Source organism: Chiloscyllium punctatum, chromosome 3, assembly GCF_047496795.1.
Source record: "Chiloscyllium punctatum isolate Juve2018m chromosome 3, sChiPun1.3, whole genome shotgun sequence".
Taxonomy (NCBI): Eukaryota; Metazoa; Chordata; class Chondrichthyes; order Orectolobiformes; family Hemiscylliidae; genus Chiloscyllium; species Chiloscyllium punctatum.
The window spans coordinates 12,285,336-12,303,296 of NC_092741.1; the positions used below are offsets into that span (position 1 = coordinate 12,285,336).

Consider the following 17,961-nt stretch of genomic DNA (forward strand, 5'->3'; position numbering starts at 1 on the left):
TATCAACATCTTTTCTCCCCCAGAATTCTACACTCCACCACCCTCCACTAACTATTGCAGCCCCCTCCACACTTCACTTCAGCTCTGATGAAGAGTCTAGACTCAAAATATTAGCTTGCTCTGTCTCCATGGATGCTATCTGACCTGCTGTGATCCCCAGCATTTGTTTTCATTCATTATGCCTTGCATGCTTTTTCTGTCTCCTGGTGTATTTTCTACCCAATATAAGGCCTGTGGATCTGGAGGCATACATAGGCCAGACCAGATAAAGATGGACATTAATCAACCAGATGCATTTTCATGACAATTATCGTTGAGTTCATGATCACCAGTTGGATTTTAATTCCAGATTTCTTCATGAAGTGATATCCGGGTCTCTGGATTACTAGTCCACTGACAATACCAATCAGCCATCACCTCCTCCATTAGTGAGTTTGGAGAAGATTTGTAGTTCAGGTTGAGGTTCTAGATGGAAGTTTGCTTGCTGAGTTGGAAGGTTCATTTTCAGACGTTTCATCACGATACTAGGTAACATTATTAGTGAGCCTCTGGATGATGCACTGGTGTTATGGCCTGCTTTCTGAGTTTAGGTTTTATTGGGTTGATGTCATTTCTTGTGATGTCATTTCCTGTTCTTTTTCTGAGCGGGTGATAGATGGGATCCAAATCAATGTGCATGTTCAGGTTGGAATGCCATGCTTCTAGGAATTCTTGTGTCTCTCTCTGTTTGGCTTTTCCTTGGATGGATGTGTTGTCCCAGTCGAAGTGGTGTCCTTCCTCATCTGTATGTAAGGATCCTCATGACAGTACAAAGAACAAAGAAAATTTACAGCCCAGGAACAGGACCTTCGGCCCTTCAAGCCTAAGCCAATCCAAATGTACTGTCTAAACCTGTCAGTCAATTCCTAAGCATTTATAACCCTCTGCTCCCCACCTACTCATGCATCTGTCCAGACACATCTTAAATGAATCTATCGTGCCTGCCTCTACCACCTCTGCTGGCAACGCGTTCCAAACATCCACCACACTCTGTGTGAAGTACTTGCCGCATGTATCCCCCTTAAACTTTCCACCTCTCATCTTGAAAGCATGACCTCTGGTTATTGAATCCTTCACCCTGGGAGAAAGCTTGTCTCTATCCAACCTGTCTATATCCTTCATGATTTTGTAAACCTCAATCAGGTCCTCCCTCAATCTCCTTTTTTCTAGTGAAAATAAACCTAACCTGCTCAACCTCTCTTCATAGCTAGTACCTTCCATACCAGGCAACATCCTCGTAAACCTTCTCTGCACTCTCTCCAAAGCGTCCACATCCTTTTGGTAATGTGGCGACCAGAATTGTACACAGTATTCTAAATGCAACCGAACCAATGTCTTGTACAATTTTAACATGACTTGCCAGCTCTTATACTTAATACCCCGTCCAATGAAGGCAAGCATATTATATGCCTTCTTGACCACTCTATCCACCTGTGCAGCAACCTTTAGGGTACAATGGACCTGCACTCCCAGATCTCTCTGCCCATCAACTTTTCCCAAGGATCTTCCATTCATTGTATAATTCGCTCTAGAATTAGGCTTGCCTAAATGCATCACCTCACATTTGTCTGGATTGAAAGATATCTGGCACTTTTCCGCCCAACTCTTCAGTCTATCTATATCCTCCTGTGTTATCTGACAGTCCCTTATGCTTTCTGCTACTCCACCAATCTTCGTGTCATCTGCAAACTTGCTGATCATACCATCAGTGCCCTCTTCTAGATCATTTATGTATATTACAAACAATAGTGATCCCAATACTGACCCCTGTGGAACACCACTGGTCACCTTTCTCCATTTCGAGAAACTCCCTTCAACTACTACTCTCTGTCTCCTGTTGCTCAACCAGTTCTTTATCCACCTAGCTAGAACACCCTGCACACCATGTGACTTCACTTTCTCCATTAGTCTACCACGGGGAACCTTATCAACGCCTTACTAAAGTCCATGTATATGACATCAACAGCCATTCCTTGATCTCACAACTTGGTCACTTCTTCAAAGAACTCTATTAAGTTGGTAGGGCACCATCTCCCCCCGCACAAAACCATGTTGCCTATCACTGAGAAGCTCATACTTTTCTAAATATAAATAGATCCTATCTCTTAGTACCCTCTCCAGCAACTTCCCCACCGACGTCAGACTCACTGGTCTGTAGTTACCCGGAATATCCCTACTACTCTTCTTGTACAGGGGACAACATAAGCTATCCTCCAGTCCTCCGGCACCTCACCTGTATTTAAGGATGCCACAAAGGTATCTGTCAGGGCCCCAGCTATTTCCTCTCTCACCTCCCTCAGCAACCTAGGATAGATCCCATCTGGTCCTGGGGATTCGTCCACCTTAATAACCTCTAGCATTCCCAACACACCTTCCCTACTTATGCCAACATGATCCAGTGAGAGGATAAAGAACAGGAAATGACATCACCAACCCAAAGAAACCTATGCACATAAATAGAAAGTGGGCCACAACACCAGTGCTTCACCGGAGGCTCACTAATGATGTTACCTAGTATGGCAACATCTGAAAACGAAGCTTCTAGCTCAGCAAGCAAACTTACATCCAGAACTTCCTCCATTGTTTGATTGTAGAATTAAACCTAAACCTGTCAGCAAATTTAGAGGATCATAGTGCACAAGAATAAGTCTTTGGAAAGTTGTTCAGTGCAGAACTTCCAAAATATTGTAGAACTAAAACCAAAGTGATCCTCTTTTTCCTTAGTTGAATGTATTTATTGGCATGAATTTAGTTCATGTGAAAAAGAACTGCCTTCTCATTCAATTGCCATCTTGTCCTCCTGTAATGAAACTGCACCAACATCAATGTCACTGGCAGCAGCAGTCATTTTAAATGACTCCGGATAATGTAGCACTGCTAAAAATCAGTATAGTCAGGACAGCTTTCAAACTGCTAACCACATTGACATTCCTTTCTCCATTCAAAATTAGAACATAGAACAATACAGCACAGAACAGGCCCTTCGGCCCACGATGTTGTGCTGAACTTCTATCCTAGATTAAGCACCCATCCATGTACCTATCCAAATGCCGCTTAAAGGTCGCCAATGAATCAGACTCTACCACTCCCTCGGGCAGCGCATTCCATGCCCCCACCACTCTCTGGGTAAAGAACCCACCCCTGACATCTCCCCTATACCTTCCACCCTTCACCTTAAATTTATGTCCCCTTGTAACACTCTGTTGTACCCGGGGAAAAAGTTTCTGACTGTCTACTCTATCTATTCCTCTGATCATCGTATAAACCTCGATCAAGTCACCCCTCATCCTTCGCCGTTCCAACGAGAAAAGGCCGAGAACTCTCAACCTATCCTCGTAAGACCTACTCTCCATTCCAGGCAACATCCTGGTAAATCTTCTCTGCACTCTCTCCAAAGCTTCCACATCTTTCCTAAAGTGAGGCGACCAGAACTGCACACAGTACTCCAAATGTGGCCTAACCAAAGTCCTGTACAGCTGCAACATCACCTCACGACTCTTGAATTCAATCCCTCTGCTAATGAACGATAATACTCCATAGGCCTTCTTACAAACTCTATCCACCTGAGTGGCAACCTTCAAAGATCTATGTACATAGACCCCAAGATCCCTCTGTTCCTCCACCTGACCAAGAACCCTACCATTAACCCTGTATTCCGCATTCTTATTTGTTCTTCCAAAATGGACAACCTCACACTTGGCAGGGTTGAACTCCATCTGCCACTCCTCAGCCCAGCTCTGCATCATATCTAAGTCCCTCTGCAGCCGACAACAGCCCTCCTCACTGTCCACAACTCCACCTATCTTTGTATCATCTGCAAATTTACTGACCCACCCTTCGACTCCTTCCTCTAAGTCATTAATAAAAATTACAAACAGCAGAGGACCCAGAACTGATTCCTGCGGAACTCCACTTGTAACTGGACTCCATGCTGAATATTTACCATCTACCACCACTCTCTGACTTCGACCGGTTAGCCAGTTTTCTATCCAATTGGCCAAATTTCCCTCTATCCCATGCCTCCTGACTTTCCGCATAAGCCTACCATGGGGAACCTTATCAAATGCCTTACTAAAATCCATGTACACTACATCCACTGCTCTACCCTCATCCACATGCTTGGTCACCTCCTCGAAAAAATTCTTGTTCTTCAGTAAGCTTTGCAGAGTCACCACAGTGCTGAAATTCAGAAGGACAGTAAAATCCACTCACTTTCACATGTAAATTCTATTGTTTTGTCTTGGCTTTGAGAAAATCTAAGGTAACCCTTGTTATTGGTGCTATGTAAGCCATTTCTGAATTGCAAATTCACAATGACCCAAGCTTATGACTATTTAGCTCTTGGCAGCTGATTAAGAAAGTCTTGTACATATTTGGCTGAACACAACAAAATCATGTATACAACACAGCTGTCTAATTTTTAAATGAGTTGGTTGATCGCCAAAAAGTTGCTAGTGCATTTTTCATTCTAAAAGGCACAACTTCACATTGCAAAGTCCATTCAAGGTTGCAAAAGTTCATATGTTTTTGACTTTACTGGTTAATAGAACCTGCCATTCCCCTTCCTATAAATCATGTTTGCTTCTTGTTCATCCAATCCTCTTAATATAGTGCTCCAATTGTACAATTGGATCTGAATCTGCCTTCATTATTGTGTGGACTTTGCCTGAAACATTTTACTTGGCCTGTTTACACAAATCGTGGTTTTCTTAAGTCATTGGAATAGTTTTCTGGAAGACAGCATCATATTCCATCTAAATTTTCAAGTACAACTATATTTTCAATTCTGATTACTGGAAAGTTGATTTGAAAATTAGTAATCAATTGAAAATTCTATCATTCTGATGCTTTTATTTCACTCCCTACTTTCTCATCATAATAACATAATAACAAGACACTCTCACTGATTTTTCCTCTTTTCTGGAATACTCACCATTTATTTCACATCACTTAATTACCTTCTTCATTTGATAAAACCCAGTGAACATTATTTTAATGGTTCCCCAAATATAGATAGATAATGCAAACACCTTGACTCCAGCAACAAAACTCTAGAGTTTTAGTCTTTTAATCAGCCCCAATTTTCACTCTTTGTTAAACATTCTTTGCACAACTTTCACAATTCAATTAATTTATCTCAGAAATGTAACACAACTTACAGAATTGTAGTCTTTAAGCTTTATTTTGTAACTTCTCCTTTAATTAATTTGAGGAATTAATTTGAATTCTTTTCCATCAAATAAGTGGTGCTGCAGGACAAACCTCAAAAGACAATAATCTTGTTGTCATAATCATCACTGATTTTGTTTTTCAATCACCATTTCCTAAAGTAATCTGCAATAGCTGTCCAACGTGGGAAGTTAACCATTTAATCAAGTGAAATACGACTGGTGAGAAGAAACAACTCAGTTGTCATCAGTTCAAGGGAAATGTTACTTCATTTCACCTCATGCAAATATGTCAATTCAAAAGGACTGAATCCTTTCCATTGGAACATCCCTAATAGAAAGCACTAACAACATAATTCCATTATTCCAATAATAAAACCTCCTGACAATCAGCTCACATCATGCTCTTTAATGTCTGACAACATTTTCATGCTCCTCAAGATTGTGGACACGGCAAAGACAAATTGCTTTATTCTCAAACTATTAATTCTTTGAACATTTATGACATAAAATTGAACCTTTATCCAACAATATTTCTTAGAGATTTTTCATTCATTCACAAGATGTGGGTGCCGCAGCTATATTAAATATAGCTACAGCTATATTGGTTACCCATTCCTAATTGCCCAGAGGGCAGTTAAGAGTCAACCACATTGCTGTGGGTTTGGAGTCACCTGTCAGCCAGACCAGGTAAGGATGGCAGTTTCCTTCCTGAAAACACATGACTGAACTAGATAAGTTTTCCAACAATCAACAAGGGTTTCATGATCATCATGAGAATCTTAATTCCAGATTTTTCAGATTCCAGATATGTAATCCATATCTTGTCAAAAAACAAATTAGCTTTTCCAGTACAATTTTTGCTGTACTTTTTACCAAAGGGACTGTCTCAGGAAACCTTGTTGAATCATCATTAACTATTAACAGATATTGACAAGTTTTATGTGTGATCCTGCAAAATCTATTAAGTGGGAGAGTCATAATCATACAGGACACGGGCAGCAGCTAAATGGTTCCTGCTAAATCATTCTTCAAAACCTGGTATCAGAATTAAGGGATTTTCCAACTAAAGTCTGGCAAAATTTAACCAAATCTTGTTCAATAAGAATATTTTAGAACTTTTGCCAACATTTTCCTCATATCCAAGTAACTGCCATTGGAAATTTGTGAGCCACCTATTAAATTTAATGTTATACTCAAATGGAACTATCACCTATTCCTCAATGACTGGTGCTTGATGTGATCTCTATTTCCTCACTAAGACAAATAACAACATCCAGTTCAGGATCCACCTAATGCATTTCTAGAGAAGAAAATGGACAAAACCTGTCAGCCTCATTCTCTTCACCTTAGTATTATAAAAACCTTAAAAAGGAATACCATAAAACTTACTTTCCCTGTCATCTCCATTTCACATAGGCTCTTTCTCTTGCCATTTCTCAGACCCTGGAACTAGTTAGAATCGGGAAACAATCCAGGATGTTTTCCTGCCACGTATTTGTTTTGCATCACTGGCTATTTGGTGAGGCTAATAGTTTTGGAGCAGCAAAATCACTCCCAAAATAAATTCATTCTATGTCTATCATTATTCCAATTCTGTCCAGTTGACTTGTTTATAATCTCCAAGCATACCTCCAATTAATATATTCCCTTCATCACCTCTGGAAGACAAATTGCATCAGCCAACATTGGTACTCAAGTCTCTCTTAATATCATTATTGGTTTGCTTCCTTTGCTTCTAGCTTTTCTTCTTTATTATTTAGGTGCCCTTTCTCCTCGTTCCCTGAAGCTCTTATCTTTCCCATCCCCAGATTTTCTATGCCTCCAGTTTTGTTGCTGATTTCCACATGGTAATTTCCCCACACTAAATAAGATATCATTAACGCTTCTGCCAGAACTGATGCTTTTCAGACCTTTGGTAACCAACACACCTAAAAAGTCTTAAGGACTGCTGGAACACCTTTCTGAATTCTTCTACAAATCATTATTTTCCTCAGTCCCAAAATTTCCTCTAACTTCAGTGATTAGGACCCCACTGATTCCACATTTTGTTCTGAAAGTTCTACAGATGAATGATTAGGAATTCTTTGCATCCTACATTTAGTCGATAAGTGTCAGGGCCAAGCTTACAATTATTGGCAATTGCCCTTATAACAATGTCATATGTGTGAAACATGATCTTCTAAAAACAACTGGTGTAAACATTCAGAGCTGCACCATTCAGGACACTCAGTAATTTAAAGGACCAGGTCTCTTTTGGCCATTTCAACTTCACAATTATCTCTTTAAATTAGGTTCAATATCTTCAACTCCATCATCTGTAAATGCAGTCACTAACCAAACATTTCTAGTGAAATCAAATCATTCATTGGAGTCAAAACTCAAAACAACTGTCTCTTACTTTTTCCTTTTTAGCATTTTTCTAACGAAGAGGCCATATTACCTGAGTTTTTTCTTTCTGTGAGTTCAATGTTTAAACTTCCATCCTTCTTTCTATTTTTCCTTTTCTCTTTTGTTCTAATTTCTCAACACTGTGCTCCTCTTTTGCTAATTCAAGTTTTATCACCTCCATTTCTCTTTTCTCATTCTCTGCCTATTCGTTTCTCTTCCAATCCCCCTCTTCTAATTCAAGCATTTCATTTCTAACTGAATCTTTGCTAATTCTAGTGATGACATCAATTTCAAGCTTCCTTCCTTTTAACTCTAAATGCTGGGTGATTACTTAAAGCAACCCAGGTTTCAGAAATTGATTTCAATGCTCTTTACCTCCACATACTCATTTTTAAAGAATCACAATCTTAAATGCAACAAATTTAAATCCCACAAAGAACTTCCACTTTGTTATGATCCCTGCTGATGGTAATACTGGACAAGTCAGATCCCTGAATGCAATCTGGCTTGATACTTTTTGTTTACCATGGAAGTCAGTCACCAAACAGATTCATAATAAGCTATTTGAAACACCTCATTACAAACATCTGAAAGATTTATTCTTTTTACTCTGAGCAATAATCTTACAGACACTTTCACCCCAATGATGTTATCCCACCCTCACATTTTCATCAGGATGCTTCTTTTCATCCTCTCTCAAATACAACTCAGTTCAGGTACAACTATTTGAAAAGATGGAACTATTCTCCTTGCAGAGATTTGACAGGATATTTCACTGAGATGTTCAACATCACGAGGGGAGCTAGATGGACTTCAGAGAAACTACTCCCATTGTTGAAAGAATGAACGTGACACAGATCTAATTGGATAAAAGAAAGAATGGCGATATGATGAAAAGTTTTTTGATGCAGAGTCATTACATGCCTAAGGGTGTGTTGGTGGCAGGCTTTTAGAGACAATTGTAGTTAACTGAAAAGAATGAATTTGCATGGCTACAGGTAGACAACAGGTAGGTGGCACTAAATAAATTTCTCTTACAGACATGTGCAGACAGAAGAGGTTAAATGTCTTCCTTTGATGGAAGAATAATTGGATCAACTGTCCTAATGATGGGAAGTTATGATTCATTTTGTCTAAGTATACCACCAGTCCTGTTAGGGATGAATTTCTAACATTTTGATCGAGTGGAAGAATGGCAAAACATTTCCAGTTAATGATGCAATGTGATTTGGAGGGGCAAGATTCCCTTACACTTGTTTTTCTGCTTCATGCGGTTATCATTGGAAAGGCAACATTTGCAGTTCAGCCACAACTTTCCTTGAACTGACTGACTTGCTCAAACATTTCAGACCCAGTTACTAGTTAACTATATTGCAGTGAATCTGCACTCACGTGGAGTCCAAACCCCAGGATGGCAAATTATTTTCTTTTAATAATAAGTGAATCAGATTGATTTTCCCACAGTCAATGTGACTGTAATGGTGATCATAACTGAAACCAGCTGCAATTTCAGATTTTATCTATTGAATGATGATTCATTGAATTTAAGTTCCACCAGCTGCTATGATGGGATTTGAACCCATGTTCCCAGAGATTCTCGGCCTTTTGGCTCGGAATATGTGTCGTTCCTGAGGACCAGAGGAAGAGATTCTGCTCGAGTGTTGGAGGTTCGACGCAGCAGAAGCGTGCTGGCGGGGGAAGTACTGCGGGGGTCGTGTTGCGAGTCGTCGGAGCTGCTGGAGACCATCGCTGGATCGTGATTGGACGTTGGAGGATCGTTTGGTTGTGCTGACCTGCTCTTGGTGGATCTTCATGCTGGCTTCGGCCTAACACCAATTCAGGGACCAGCCAACCTCTGAGCTATGGCCTCAGCAGCCACTCGCCGCCCGGGCCAGGGCATTCGGAACACAGTCAGGGTGACTGTGAAGAAGGTGGAGGAGCACACACCGGTGGATCGGACGGTGTTTGTGAAGAAAGTTCTGCTGGAGTGTTGCGGCCTTGCAGCCGCAGACGTGTACTGCCTGCAGGATTTCCCTGGGGCAGGCTACTTCGATGTGACCTTCAGAAGCGTGAAGCAGTGCGAACAGCTCCTGAAGGTCTTCAAGGAGAAGGAAGGGGAGCCGCTGTTCTCCATCTTGTCGGCGACGCCATTGTGTGTGCTTCCTGCACAGAGGAACCGGGTTGTTACAATCCATATGTACAACCCCTACGTTCCAGCGGCTGATGTCCTGACCTTCCTGGGAAGGTACGTCCAAGTCGAGGGAGAAGCCACCGATGTGATCGACCCCTTTGGGATCTGGACCAGTAAGAGGCAGGTCAAGGTAACTCTGAGGGCCGATGACAGTGGGAACATCCTCCACCCACCCTCGAGCTTCGCAATCGGAGGGAGCAGAGGCTACCTGACATATGCAGGGCAGCCCAAAGTGTGCCGAACCTGCGGGAAGTCGGGACACGTGGCGGTGGATTGCAAAGTGACCATCTGCAGGAACTGCAAACAGGAGGGTCACTTGACAAAGGACTGTCGGGAGGAAAAGAGCTGCAACCTGTGCGGGGAGGCGGGCCACATGTACAAGGCCTGCCCAAGACGAGGAGCCGCCACCTACGCACAGATGGCCGGAGGTGGCAACACGAGCCGCGGACCGACAAAGTCTAACGAGGTACCGCGAATCAGCAAAGGAACGGTGCCTGGAGGCACCCAGAAGGAAGGGAAAGTTGTAGAGGAGCAGGCAGCAGACAGCGGGGAGATGCAGCAGCCGACCCAAGCTCCTGCAAGACAGACGGAGGAAATGGAAGAGGAGGGATCAAAGGAGGCAGAGCAGTGGATTATCGTTAAAAACAGGAAAAGGAAACCTCTCGAGGGCCCCAAAGCCACCAAGCGAAGGGGGAAGAGACACCTCCAAGAGGAGGATACAGGCAGCTCCTCCGAGGGTGAGGACGGGCGCAAGAAGGGTCGCCTCCGGAGGAAGAGGCAGAGCGCCGTGGGGAGAAAGGAGGGCAACACCGCCCAAGAAGGAAAAGACGATCCCTCTGAGGGGATGGGTGAAGGCCTCCCCCGACCCGGTGAGAACCAAGGGGTACCCACCGGCCCACAGCTCCAGGGAACTGGGAGCAGCGTCCCAGTGACAGCCCTGATGTCAGATGGAGAACGGGGCGATGCGGACCCTGGGTCTGACACGATGACACCAGAGCGGGGAAATGACTCCAGCGTGGAGCCGGACAACTACCTCAGCCCTGGGAAGGTCCAGCAGTTTGCTGTCACCACGGGGATGCACGCAGCTACCCCACTGGAGCAAGACCAGAAGAAAATGGACACTGGTAACCCCGCAAACTGTTAAAATGGGGTTTAAAATTGCCAGCATAAATGTGCGTAGCATTAAAGCGGCTACGCGATGTGTTTCAACGCTGGCCTTCCTGGCCAACGTCAAAGCCGATGTCCTGTTTCTGCAGGAGTGCGGGATACCGCACCTCAGCAGTTACAGGAGATGGTCGAGCTTGTGGGCCCACGGGCCGTCAGTGTGGTCGGGGGGCAACGATAGCCGCGCCTCCGGCCTGGGTATCCTGTTGCGGGGAGGCAACTTCACCATCTCCGAGGTTAAGGAGGTGGTGGGCGGGCGCCTCCTCGTCGTGGACGTCAAATACAGAAACGCTCCCGTGAGACTAATCAACGTGTACGCCCCAGTGGGTAAGAGTGAACGGTTGGCCGTCCTGCAACAGCTTCCACTGCTGCTGGCTACGTCCAGGCCGGTCATTCTGGCCGGAGACTTCAACTGCATCATTGATGCTGATGGACGATCCGGCGGGGGGGACAGTAAACCGGACGCTACGTCCAGGGCCCTGATGGAAACGGTCAAAGACGCCAAGCTGCACGACGTCTTCAGCGCCCCTGCAGACGGAGCGCAGCGTAGATACACCTGGTCACGGGCAGACGGGTCTATCCGCTCAAGGATAGATTACCTGTTTGTGTCCCGAACGCTCTCGGTCAGATCCACCGACGTCAAGCCGGTGTTCTTCTCTGACCACTGCCTCCTGCTGGCCGACTGTCACCTACAGGACGAACAGCGGGCGGGCAAGGGAACGTGGAAACTGAACACTAAGCTGTTGACCCCGGGAAACATCGAAGAGCTCAAGAGGGATTACGCAGGTTGGAGAACCGTGAAGCCCCTCTTTGAGTCTCCAGCGGACTGGTGGGAAACGGTAAAAGGGAACATCAAGAGGTTCTTTATCCTCAAAGGTGTCCAGGAGGCGAGAGAGAGGCGGGGAAAACTGTCCCAGCTCCAGGAAAGTATGCAGAACCTGCTCCTGCTGCAGACGATGGGGGTGGATGTCACGGAGGACCTCAAGGAGGTGAAGGGCCAGCAAGCCTCGCTCTTCGCCTCGGAGGCCTCCAGGATAATCTTCCGGTCCAGGGTCCGCTCGGTGGAGCAGGACGAGACGTGCTCACGTTTCTTCTTCCAGAAGGTGCACAAAGAGAGCTCCGTGCTCAGCAGCCTGAAGAAAGAAGATGGCTCGGTAACGTCATCTCAGGCTGACGTCATGAGGATCAGCAAATCCTTCTACGCCAGCCTGTATGACTCGAAGCCGACCGACAGCGCGGCCTCCCAGTCGTTCCTGTCCTCTATCACGGAGGTCCTAGATGACGGAACACGAGAGAGGCTGGACCAGCCGCTATCTCTGGATGAACTGACCAAGGCCCTCGAGTCCTTCGAAAAGAATAAAACTCCCGGAAGCGACGGCTTACCGGTCGAGGTTTATTCCGCTCTTTGGGACTTGATCGGCCAGGACCTGCTGGAGGTGTATGTCAGTATGCTCCGGGCAGGTACCATGAGTGAATCCATGAGGAAAGGCATCATCACCCTCGTCTACAAGCGGAAGGGGGAGAGGGAGGAAATTAGAAATTGGAGACCGATCTCACTGTTAAATGCAGACTACAAAATCCTGTCAAAGGTCATCGCCAACCGGGTCAGGTCTGCTCTGGGATCGGTGATCCACCCGGACCAAACCTGTGCTGTACCGGGCAGGAAGATCTCTGAGAGTCTCGCACTCCTCAGGGATACGATCGCCTACGTGCAGGACAGGGGGGTGGACACCTGCCTCATCAGCCTGGACCAGGAGAAAGCCTTTGACAGGATATCGCATACATATATGAGGGATGTCCTCTCCAAAATGGGCTTTGGGGAGGGAATCGGAAATTGGATCAGACTGCTCTACACCAACATTGTCAGTGCAGTCTCAATCAATGGGTGGGAATCAGATAGCTTCCCTGTAAGATCTGGAGTCAGGCAGGGATGCCCCCTCTCACCCGCCTTGTTTGTGTGTTGCATAGAGCCATTTGCCGAATCCATCAGGAAGGATGCGAGCCTGAGGGGGGTGACTATTCCTGGCAGCAGGGGCCTGCAGGTTAAGGCCTCCCTGTACATGGATGACGTCGCTGTTTTCTGCTCGGATCCGCTGTCCGTGCACAGACTCGTGTGCATCTGCGACCAGTTCGAACGGGCCTCGGGGGCCAAGGTAAACCGAGGCAAGAGCGAGGCCATGCTCTTCGGGAACTGGGCCGACCAATCCTCTATCCCCTTCACCGTCAGGACTGACCACCTGAAGGTGCTGGGTATTTGGTTCGGGGGGGCTGGGGCGTGCGCCAAGACCTGGGAGGAGCGGATCAGGAAGATGAGACAGAAACTAGGCAGATGGGGGCAACGGTCGCTCTCCATCGCGGGAAAAAACCTGGTCATCAGGTGTGAGGTACTCTCAGTATTGCTATATGTGGCACAGGTCTGGCCTATCCCCAGGACCTGTGCCGCCGCAGTCACCCGGGCCATCTTCCAATTCATTTGGAGATCAAAGATGGACCGGGTCCGAAGAGACTCTATGTACAAAGACCGGTGCAATGGGGGAAAAAACACGCCCAATGCCACCCTCACCCTGATGGCCACCTTTGTGTGTGGCTGCATCAAGCTGTGCGTGGATCCCCGGTACGCAAACACCAAGTGTCACTACGTACTGAGGTTCTACCTGTCCCCGGTGTTGCGAAGGATGGGCCTGGCCTCCCTGCCGCGAAACGCTCCGAGTAGTTGGACCGTTCCGTATCACCTGTCCTTCGTGGAGAAATTTATGAGGAAAAACACCTTTGACCACAAGTCCATCAGGAAGTGGTCAGCACGTAGCGTCCTTGAGACCATTTGGGAAAAGGAGAGGGCGGATCCTGTCGAGCGGTTCCCTGAGCAGACTGTCAAAGCCATTTGGCAGAATGCCTCATCGCCAGAACTTTCCAACAAGCACCAAGACGTGGCTTGGCTGGTGGTGAGAAGGGCTCTGCCTGTGAGATCCTTTATGCACGCCCGGACTCTCTGCCGCACCGCACGCTGCCCTCGAAGTGGCTGCGGGGGGGACGAGACTGTCACACACCTCCTTCTGGAATGTGCCTATGCAGAGGAAGTCTGGAGAGGAATGCAGTGGTGCTTGTCGAGGTTCGTCCCGAGCAGCGCCGTGACGCGGGACTCCGTGCTCTACGGCCTGTTCCCCGGGACTCACACCGAGACGAACATTAACTGCGCCTGGAGGATCATCAACTCGGTGAAGGACGCTCTCTGGGCGGTCCGAAACCTGTTGATCTTCCAGCTGAAGGAGTTGACCCCGACCGAGTGTTGCAGACTGGCACATTCCAAGGTCCAAGACTACGTGTTGAGGGACGCGCTGAAGCTTGGGGCAGCTGCCGCCAAGGCGCGGTGGGGAAAGACCACTGTGTAAGATCGGCCTGCCGAAAGAAGAACAGGGGGCCCATACAGATGTTTTTTTGGGCTCTGCTGATGCCTCAGCCAAATATATGTATATATACAAGATTGAAAAAAATGCACAGGATTGTAAAGGACAAGAATAAAGTCGAATCTGTGTTTGTAAATATGGACATATGTATGGCATGATCCAATGTACAGACCATCAAATCATTTATGAATAAAGTATATTTTTGAAATAAAAAAAAAATGATGGGATTTGAACCCATGTTCCCAGAGCTTTAGCTAAAATCTCTGGATTACTTGTTTTGCCATTACCACTGTATCACGGGTTTGAAAGGTGTTAAAGCTGATGCAGTGCTTCTTACAGATGGCATTGTACAAGGGGGAAAGACTTCAGAACTCAAGGACATTCAGCCTTGGATCTTCAGGTTACTGTCCTCCAAGACAGACTTTGCAATATGCAACAAGGCAGCGTTGCAGAGCAAAGGCTGATAGCCAAGTTCAGTACCCATGAGGATAAGGATGGCCTCAACTGGGACCTTGGGTTCACGTCACACATAGGTGACCCACCTACACTACATACACTCTCCTCCTCTCCCATCCAGGCTCCCCTCCACACCCACACTTTTCCTCAAACACACACACACTCTCCCTAACCCCCACACATGTTAGTCAATGGGGTTAATTTGCATTTGTAGGTTTGTATTTGCAGACACACTCTACTTTGTTCAAAAAAAGACACAATCTGTTGGCAATCAGTTCATGTGACATTTTATCAATTTCTACTTTGGAAATAGAACAAGTCTGACTCAAGGTTGGGATACAGACAGATTCTAACCTCACACCTTCATGCATTGTCTGAGCTGAGATGTCACTTTATTTTTTATACTGATAATTTAGTGGGCAGCACGGTGGCTCAGTGGTGAGCACTGCTGCCTCACACAGGTTCAATTCCAGCCTTGGCGACTGTGTGGAGTTTGCACATTCTCCTGTGTCAGCGTGGGTTTCCTCCAGGTGCTCCGGTTTCCTCCCACAGTCCAAAGATATGCAGGCCAGGTGAACTGGCCATGCTAAATTGCCCCATAGTGTTAGGTGCATTAGTCAGAGGGAAATGGGTCTGGGTGTGTTTCTCTTCGGAGGGTTGGTGTGGACTGGTTGGGCCAAAGGGCCTGTTTCCACACTATAGGAAATCAAAACAAAACATTAAGTTGTCTCGGGACTGTAACATGAAAGTAGTTCTGGGATTTACATGTTAATCATTCGAAACTTGCATCCCCATTCTAAGTCATTAAAGACTTTACATCAATCTAGGTTTGTTCAATACATCACATCAGTTGTATGACACTTAAATTGTGTCAAATGATCCTGCCTCACTAGCTAACGGACGGAGCAGCAGTACTCCAAATAAACCAGTTGGACTAAAACCGGGTGTTGTGTGATTTTTAACTTTGCCCATCCCAGTCCAACACCAGCACCTCCACATCAATGGGAAGGAAGTGGAAGTATAAAGTGCTGATAAGCAGGCTTTGTCCAGGTGTTATACCTTGACTGTTAATGGATTCACATTCCAGTGGCCTGTTCCTGCTCCTACTTTCTGTTTCTCATACAGTAGTTTGACATTCTCTTCTGCAAATTACAATGATGCCAGTTGAACTGTACAGTTTCAGTTTGAAATCACTAGATCTTTCTCCTTTGAATCCTCCCACCTCCTACAGACGAAAGGGGTAGCTATGGGCACCTATATGGGCTCCAGCTATGCCTGTCTCTTTGTTGGCTACGTAGAACAGTCCATCTTCCGCAGTTACATTGGCTCCACTCCCCACCTCTTCCTCCGCTACAGTGATGACTCCATCGGCGCCACCTCGTGCTCCCGCGAGGAGGTTGAGCAGTTCATCAACTTTACCAACACATTTCGTCCCGACCTTAATATCACCTGGACCATCTCTGACACCTCCCTCCCCTTCCTGGACCTCTCCATCTCCATCAATGACGACCAACATAACACTGACATTTTTACAAACCCACTGTCTCTCACAGCTACCTGGATTACATCTGTTCCCAACCTACCTCCTTCAAAAATGCTATCCCGTATTCCCAAATCCTCCGCCGTAATCTGCTCCAAGGAGGACCATTTCCACCACACAATACACCAGATGGCCTCCTTCTTTCGAGACTGAAATTTCCCTTCCCACGTGGTTGAACATGCCCTCCAACGCATCTCATCCACGTCCCACACCTCCGCCCTCAAACCCCACTCCTCCAGCCGTAACAAGGACAGAACCCCCTGGTCCTCACATTCCACCCTACCAACCTCCGCAAAAATCGCATCATCCACCAACATTTCTGCCACCTACAACGGACCACACCACCAGGGATATATTTCCCTCCCCACCCCTATCCGTTTTCCGCAAAGACCATTCCCTCTGTGACTACCTGGTCAGGTCCACATCCACCCAACAAACCACCCTCCCGTCCTGGCACCTTCCCTTGCCACCGCAGGAATTGCAAAGCCTGCGCCCACACCTCCCCCCTCACCTCCATCCAAGACCTCAAAGGAACCTTCCACATCCTTCAAAGTTTCACCTACACATCCACCAATGTCATTTATTGTATCTGTTGCTCCCGGTGCAGTCTCCTTTACATTGTGGAGACTGGACGCCTTCTTGTAGAGCGCTTTAAGGAACATCTCCGGGACACCCGTACCAATCAATCCCACCACCCTGTGGCTGAACATTTCAACTCCCCCTCCCACTCTGCTGAGGACATGCAGGTCCTGGGCCTCCTCCACAACCACTCCCCCACCACCCGATGCCTGGAGGAAGAACGCCTCATCTTCCACTTCAGAACACTTCAACCCCAGGGCATCAATATGACTTCACCAGTTTCCTCATTTCCCCTCCCCCCACCTTATCCCAGTTCCAACCTTGCAGCTCAGCACCATCCTCATCGCCTGTCCTGCCAATCTTCCTTCCTACATATCCGCTCCACCCACCTCTTCGACCTATCACCTTCATCCCCACCTCCAACCAATTGTACTCTTAGCTACCTTCTCCCCAACCTTACCCCCTTCCATTTATCTCTCCACCCTAGAGGCTCCCTGCCTAATTCCTGATGAAGGGCTTTTGCCCGAAACATCGATTCTCCTGCTCCTTAGATGCTGCCTGACCTGCTGTGCTTTTCCAGCACCACTCGAATCTTTGTTTGAAACATATTCCTAAACATCATTATGATTTTGACAGAAGGTAACAGCCTAGTGGCATTATTGCTAGACTGTTAATCCAGAGCCCCAGCTAATGTTCTGGCGTCCCAGATTCAACTCCCACAATGGCAAATGGTGGAATTTGAATTCAATAAAAAAAACCTGGAATCAAGGATTTAATGATGACCATGAAACCATTGTTGATTGTTGCGAAGACCCATCTGGACTGCTGTACATACTGGTCTGGACTGCATATAACCCCAGACCCACAGCAATGTGGTTGAAACTTAACTGCCTTTTGGGCAATTCGAGATGTACAATAAATGCTGGCCAAGCCAGTGATGCCCACATCCCGTGAATGAATTTTTAAAAAAATTAATGCAGAGAGAAAGAGAGAGAGGGGGTTAGGTCACATTTCAGCAATGATCTCATG

The 17,961-nt window shown here is 46.3% G+C and overlaps 1 long non-coding RNA gene across 1 annotated transcript in view; it reads left to right on the forward strand.

The window, feature by feature from the left end:
• The window catches only part of LOC140455780 (uncharacterized), a 37,170-nt gene that overhangs the window by 15,303 nt on the left and 3,906 nt on the right, over positions 1 to 17,961 (forward strand). The gene's annotated exons all lie outside the window — the stretch shown is intronic.